The following is a 6,803-nucleotide window of genomic DNA, read 5'->3' as shown; positions in this document are numbered from 1 at the left end:
CGCCAATTAGCACAAATGGTAAGTTCCGACAGTGCCTACAAGTGTGCCTACTGGCCGCTAGATGGCAATACCGGTTTCATATGTATACACCTGGTATTATTCAGCTCTGCAAAATTTATAAAGATATCGAATGATGTATAATCAAAAATTAACTCATATTTTGTGATTACAATAATGAAATGGAAAAAGTACGGGTCAGCTTTGCGAGGTAGTAACACTGCATTGGAATATACGTGGACGAAGGCTTGCAAACCCCAAGCTCTGAAATTGATATTTCCTCATCGCTATTATAACCAAATTAGAGCTAATTCTGTAACATAACGACTCTTATTACAAGTTTTCTCGCTAAATGCTTTTGATCATTAAAAATTCGCTTGATTTCTCGTAAGCTGCATGATATGAATGTGTGATTTGTAATTCTTTGGGTAGAAAATTATAACTTTTAAATAACACAGAAAAAACTGTAAATATGACGCTGATTGCAAGCTACATTTTCCCAGCAATCAAAATTATTATCTTGGACAGAGTGAAAGGTACCGTGACATTAAGTATCCCTTTCTTCAAACTGGGGTAAGAAATTTTACCTGCTTTAAATTGTTTTTTACATATTTGCAGCAATGAAAAATATTTCTATTTGTATATTGACTGCGTAAACTGCAAACACGGCAGAAGATAAAACTTGTTTCTGCAACTCGTGACGTGCCAACATACAATTGTATCGATACTTAAGAAATAAATGCAATCCTGTATTTCTTGTTTTAGACTTAAGCTTGCAGTCCAAGAGATTTCCTCATGAAGGCCCTAATCCTGGTTCTGATCGCTTTGGACCTTCTTCTTCTTCTTCGCGTAGCAGACCTACCGAATCACCTCTTCGTGACAGGTCGAGGTCTCCTACACTCAGGCAAACTTTTCCCAGCATACTTGGATTTAGTTTCAAAGATCTTGAATTTATTCGACTAATTCCTCACAATAATCCGAATCGAATATTCGAACTCCGAACATACGTTTTTCCTCCAGATAAACCACTTAAATTAAAAAAAAGAGCTAGTGTCGATAATTCCATTCCAACCAAAAAGCAAATTGTATTATCAACATCCAATGGCGATATCTATGCAATATTGGAAAAATCACCAGACAGGCGTACGAATCTTCGAGCCATATGTACATGTGTTTTTGGGCAGTCAAAAAGGGTGAAAATAAATATGAATAGCGGCGTGGTTAAGGAATTAACCCCAGAAGAAATCAAGGAATGTCCAGTAACCTCCCACGCAAATATCACAAGTTATTATGGAGTATTAAGTGAGTACAACATAATTTGTCACATCGTTAATAAATGTTTAAAAAGCGCACGTCCAGTAGTACTAGTATGCGCGCTCCGTTTTTATGTTGAACCCACCTTTATGGACAGGCTTTTGAAAATTAATGTTCAAGAATAAACTTTCACATTAACAATGTTTTTAATATATCAAATTAAATTAAATATCACAAATTTCATATAAATGATATTATGCTATTTGAAATTAGTATGATTTCACCTTTTGTATGTTAATTTCACTTGTCATTATACATTTTTCAGTTATGAAGCTGTTCAGTTTACAATGTGTAAATTGAAAAATCTTTTTAGATACCAAATTTTCCATTTATAAACGTACGCTTTTAATTTCAAAACTTTAAAGTGCAGTTTGGACGACCTTTTGTTTTCTGTACTTGAATTTTATTAAGTTGTCGCTTAATACTGAATTTTTAAGAGCTCACAGAATAATAGCACTTAATTTAACCTATTTGATAAGACAGTTTTAATTAATGAAAAGGTGTTTATTGCAAAAAAATAAATATTCAGTACAAATTATTTGGTACGAAAGCTCTTACAGGCCGATCCAGGGTACTCAAGTTTCTTTTTTTTTCGTTATACAAGTTGTGACAAACCAAAAAGTTTTAATGTGGTAGGGGAGCTCACCTAACGCGCATTCCAGTCCCAGTCTTTCGCGATAGGTGGAAGGGTACTCTGAGTAATTTCGGTTCAGGATAACATTTATTTCTGAATAATTTGAAGTATCATTGATGAAAGGGAACATTTTAGTTATAATTGATTTCTTAATATTGAGGGCCGGTAAAAAAATTATCAATACCTGCAAAAAGATATCTGGGAAAATTTAAAACGACTTACCCGGGTGGAAATTTAAGTCGGGGCCTGGCCAGTCTACGTCTGGAGAACCCGGCTTTAAGACGGAAGCTGGCCGGGGATCCCGACTTTAAGTCGGACTGTGGCCTGGGTTTCTGGTCAGAATCCGGCAAGCATCGTCCCGCTGCGCTGGCCACAGTCCGGCCATGGAGCATGGCCGAGGGCTAGCTAGGAAGCCCGACCGTGGCCCGGACAAGATCAATCAGCGCTTTGCTAGATTGGAGTTATTCAAGTTTCAATTGTATGAAGAGCACCAGTCACCGAATTAGGGGAGCAATTTGATTCTTTTTCACTGTAGAATTGGAGCATATTAATATATGAAATTCTCAACGCCCAGCACACAGGCAATATTAACTATTTTCTCTAGTCTCTGAGAGACAAAAAAGATTTAAAAAATAAATATTAAATTATTGCGAGTATTTTGACTGTAAATATTAATATTCCTGTTTAGAGTAAATAAATATATTACATTTTTAAACATTATATTACAAATTAAATTTCTAACGCTACTGGGTATTGAACCTACATATGGTATACCTAAATCTAACGCCTAGCAGTCCGGTGTGCTAACCACTGCACTAAAACGAGAAGTTGAAACTCGTTGAAAAAGCCATCCTCATAAGCTATAGTTCAGAAAAGTTAAAGAACCAAATTTTAAGTTCTATTTTTCTAATTATTTATCATTATGCGGCGTTATGTAAATATAAAATACACGAAATTTTAACAGGAATATCAATAAAATACTTTTTAAATAAATAAATTTAATCGATTACAATTTTTCGTCACGTGTTATTTTATTTTTTTCTGTTTTAGACTATTTTACAACTTTTTACAATGACAGGAAATGTAATTTTTCATGAAAATTAAAACTTTTTAACGAAGCATCCCAAAATTTTAATCGTGAATGTTGAAAATATCTTAATAACAAAATATCCTTAACTTTCGTGTAAGATTTCATTTCTAGGTGTTTTATACTATTTTACCACGTTTAAGATTGATCTAAACGAAAAAGTGTCATCGAAGTTTCTTTACAAAATGCATTGTTTGTAAGTCTGAACTCATGAAACCTTAAAATTTGTGGTGTCAAAAAGATATTCACCCAATATATTTTCAAGCGTAGAACAACCATGCCCGGTCAGTCCCCGGCCAGAAACCTTCTTGTACCAGGGCTAACCCTTGATATTTCCACATCGGTAGGTTAAGTAAATAATCTCTTAATATACGAGTAGTTATTACTTTGAAAAAAGGTTTTATAAAGCCGTTGAACGAGATAAAATTAAAGACGTTTGCGAAATGAGGCCCCACATTGACACCTTTATTTACAACTGGTCGTATACTAACATATGTTTGAGCAGGTACTTAAAACAAAAATTTAATCCTGCATTTATTTTTTCAGAATTTGGAAATCAAGCTCGGGGTTTGCCTGATTGTCGCCCTAACACTGGTTCTCATCAGCCTGGACCTTCTTCTTCCTCTCCTACTGGCAGACATTATCCAGACACGACTCAATCTCTTGCCACCCCTCATTATTCTGTTAGGTCTTCAATACCTGCTGAACAAGCACTCCGTGACAGCTCCAGTTCTCTTACTCTCAGAGAAACTTTTCCACGCTTACTTGGATATACCTTTGATGAACTTCCTTTTATTCGATTTGTTCCCCGGATCAATCTGAATCGGATATTCGAACTCCGAACATACGTTTTTCCTCCGGATAAGCCAATTCGATTGAGAACAAGGACCCATGCCCTCATTCCCATGCCAACTGAAGAAACAATTGTATTATCGTCGCCTGATGGCGACGTCTATGCACTATTGGAAAAATCAGCAGGAAAAAAAACTATTTTACGTGCAATATTTACACCTGTATTTGGAATGGAAAAACGGGCGAAAATAAACATGAATAGCGGCGCGGTTGAAGAAATGAGTGCAGAAGAAATCGCTGAATGTTCAGTTGCCCCAGGGACACCAATCAAAGAGAGATATAGAGTATTTCTTGTGCCAGAAAGATCTGGAGCTGTAAGCTAGGTCTTTATGTTTTCTCCTCGTGTATACATAGACCGTTTAAAATTAAAGTTCACAAATAATTTTTTATATTTACAATTACATTTGTGTAAATTTTAAAAATGTTTCCAGAAAACTATACGATATTACTTTAAATATCATTAAATCACTTCATATTGTGTTATTTAAAAAAAGTTTGCTTTAAACTTTTTTATATTCAATTCGCTTATTAAGTTTTTAAAAACAATTTTGTTTGAAGCGCGTATTTTTATATTCATTTGTACTAAAAATTTTCAATTTTAAATGCACAATTAAAAAATAAAAATTATCTTTATTTTCAAGTTTTCAAAGTTAGAATTGCTTACAGTGATATAACTTTCAAAATTCACAAATTTATTGATTTATTGTTAATTTTATAGTACCGAATATGATAGTGTAGCGTAGATTTATATTTTTTAACCAGGAATATTTGAACTGTTCAATTCATAAAACATAAAAATGGACAATCTTGCAGTTTAACGGGCGCGAAAAACCTCGGAATTTTTTTATTAAAACAACGACCCTGCTTCTGTTAAAGCTCATTTGTCTTTCACTAATATATTCTCGTAATTTGTTTGGCGCTTTGCACTCAAATGTTGTAAAGTTGCGACATTTTTAATATTGTTTTGAACTCTGTTAGTTTAAATATAAGCTTTAATCATGTTGCACCTCGATACGAATGCCCTTATTCAGATAATGCAAAATAAAGTGAACACTTTACTCTTTATTATTATTTTATTTTAGTTTTAAAGCCTTTTCCCTGATAATTATTAGGGTGATTAGGGAAGATTAGGGTGTAGCGGGTGCAAAAAAAAATTTTTTGGGATATTTTTAGAGATATGGTTCAAGTAAATTTATTTTTATTCTTTAGACATTACAACGGAAAGTTTGTCAAATTTTTTGTGAAATTTTGGTACAAAAACATTTAAAAATAAGCCAGTGGTGGAGCATTATTGAGGACGCCTTTCCAAAAAGATGATTGGCGGAGATAATTGTAGATCGTTGTAGAATGATCGGAAATCCAAAAAATTTCATTAAAAACAAGTTACTTTAACGCTCCACGTGTGTTCTTTTAATTTTAAATCTTAAGTGGTCATTTGAAGCAAAAATAGCGTGTTTTCACGTAAAATTACGCCATTTTATTTCTGTAAAATCTCTTCAATGTAAAGAAACGACGTAGGGGCGTGGCCTTTTGTATCTAAAAAGTGTGTAAAAGGTCAAAAAAGAATCAGTGCAGTAGTAGAACATGTCCTGCGTTAAAATTTATAGAAAATTCTAGCAAACATTATTCCCAAATCACTGCGCGGACATTGCCCGACCGAACGAATAACGCGTTTTTAATCGCTTCTTCTCGCGTGAAACGGGTGGCGACTTATAGGTCAATAGCTTAGAGAGTTTGGCTCAGAACGAATAAGAATATTGACACAAATTTTTTTTAATGTTTTACTATAAGAAAATGAAAAAACTTTGATTTTTCAAAAATCGTGAGACCCTACTTCCCCCTTTGAGTCTGTCTAATTAACCTCTAAAATCTTTGGTTCTCAATATTAATTTTTGATTTTTCATTGAAACCTTTGATGGGTAGGTACATTAACTTAACACATTATTAATAGCTCGCCTTTTTTCATTTATCTACGTTTTTTTAAGAAGTCAGTATATTTTATATGGTAAAATATTTGAAATCAAGACTTCGATGGGGGGAGGGGCATAATAATTAAAATGTGTAATCGCACACAATTGGAGCGTACAAAATCAGAATATGTGTGGAATTCTGATAATTGTATTATATAAGCAACGATATAAACTTTAAAAAAATCATCCGAATTTTAATTTTTTATGTATACAGGGTGATTCATTAAACTTGAAAATTCCAAATATCTCGGAAAATAGGCAGTCTATGAAAAAATGTTATGAATCAAAATTTAATTACTCTAAGGAGTACATACACTGATGAAGTCGGTTTCTCCACACGGCCCCCTGGGGGTGGGGGTGTGGGCAAGTTCGAAATCTTATATTGGAACCCCTATTTTTTATTGCATTTTTGCCACGTGCGAAAACGTATGTCCGTTCTTGAGAAGTAATTAGTGTTTACTTTTTTCTTTCCTTAAATACCGTAAATTGGAAAAGATACATTTAAGACAAAACTCATTTTAGTTAGATCAAACATTATTGCGAATACTACTTCAAAAAGGAGTATCTAACGGTACGAGAAAAAAATTGAAATGGTTCTGGTGTATGGAGAAGCTGGAAGAAATCTTGATAATGCTGTCTATCTCTACGCTCAGCGTTTCCTAAATAGAATTGTGTCACGTGCTTCATTTTATTGTATTATTACAAAACTTACTATCGATGGAAGTGTTCAACCTGAGAAAAAGACCCGTAAAGCTACATTCACTAGAGAAAATAATGAAATTGCTGTATTAGCTGCAGTGGCCAATAATCCTCACATTAGTACACGAGAAATTGCTCGTTATTCCTGAATAAAATCCACGATATGGTGTTGAAGGACAGAAGATTAAAAGTGCGTGAGTTAGCTGAGGCCACAAGGATATCTATAGGTGCAGTTGTTTCAATTCTACAT

The sequence above is a fragment of the Belonocnema kinseyi genome, chromosome 2 (genome assembly GCF_010883055.1).
Source record: "Belonocnema kinseyi isolate 2016_QV_RU_SX_M_011 chromosome 2, B_treatae_v1, whole genome shotgun sequence".
NCBI lineage: Eukaryota > Metazoa > Arthropoda > Insecta > Hymenoptera > Cynipidae > Belonocnema > Belonocnema kinseyi.
Note: the sequence above shows the minus strand (reverse complement) of the source record.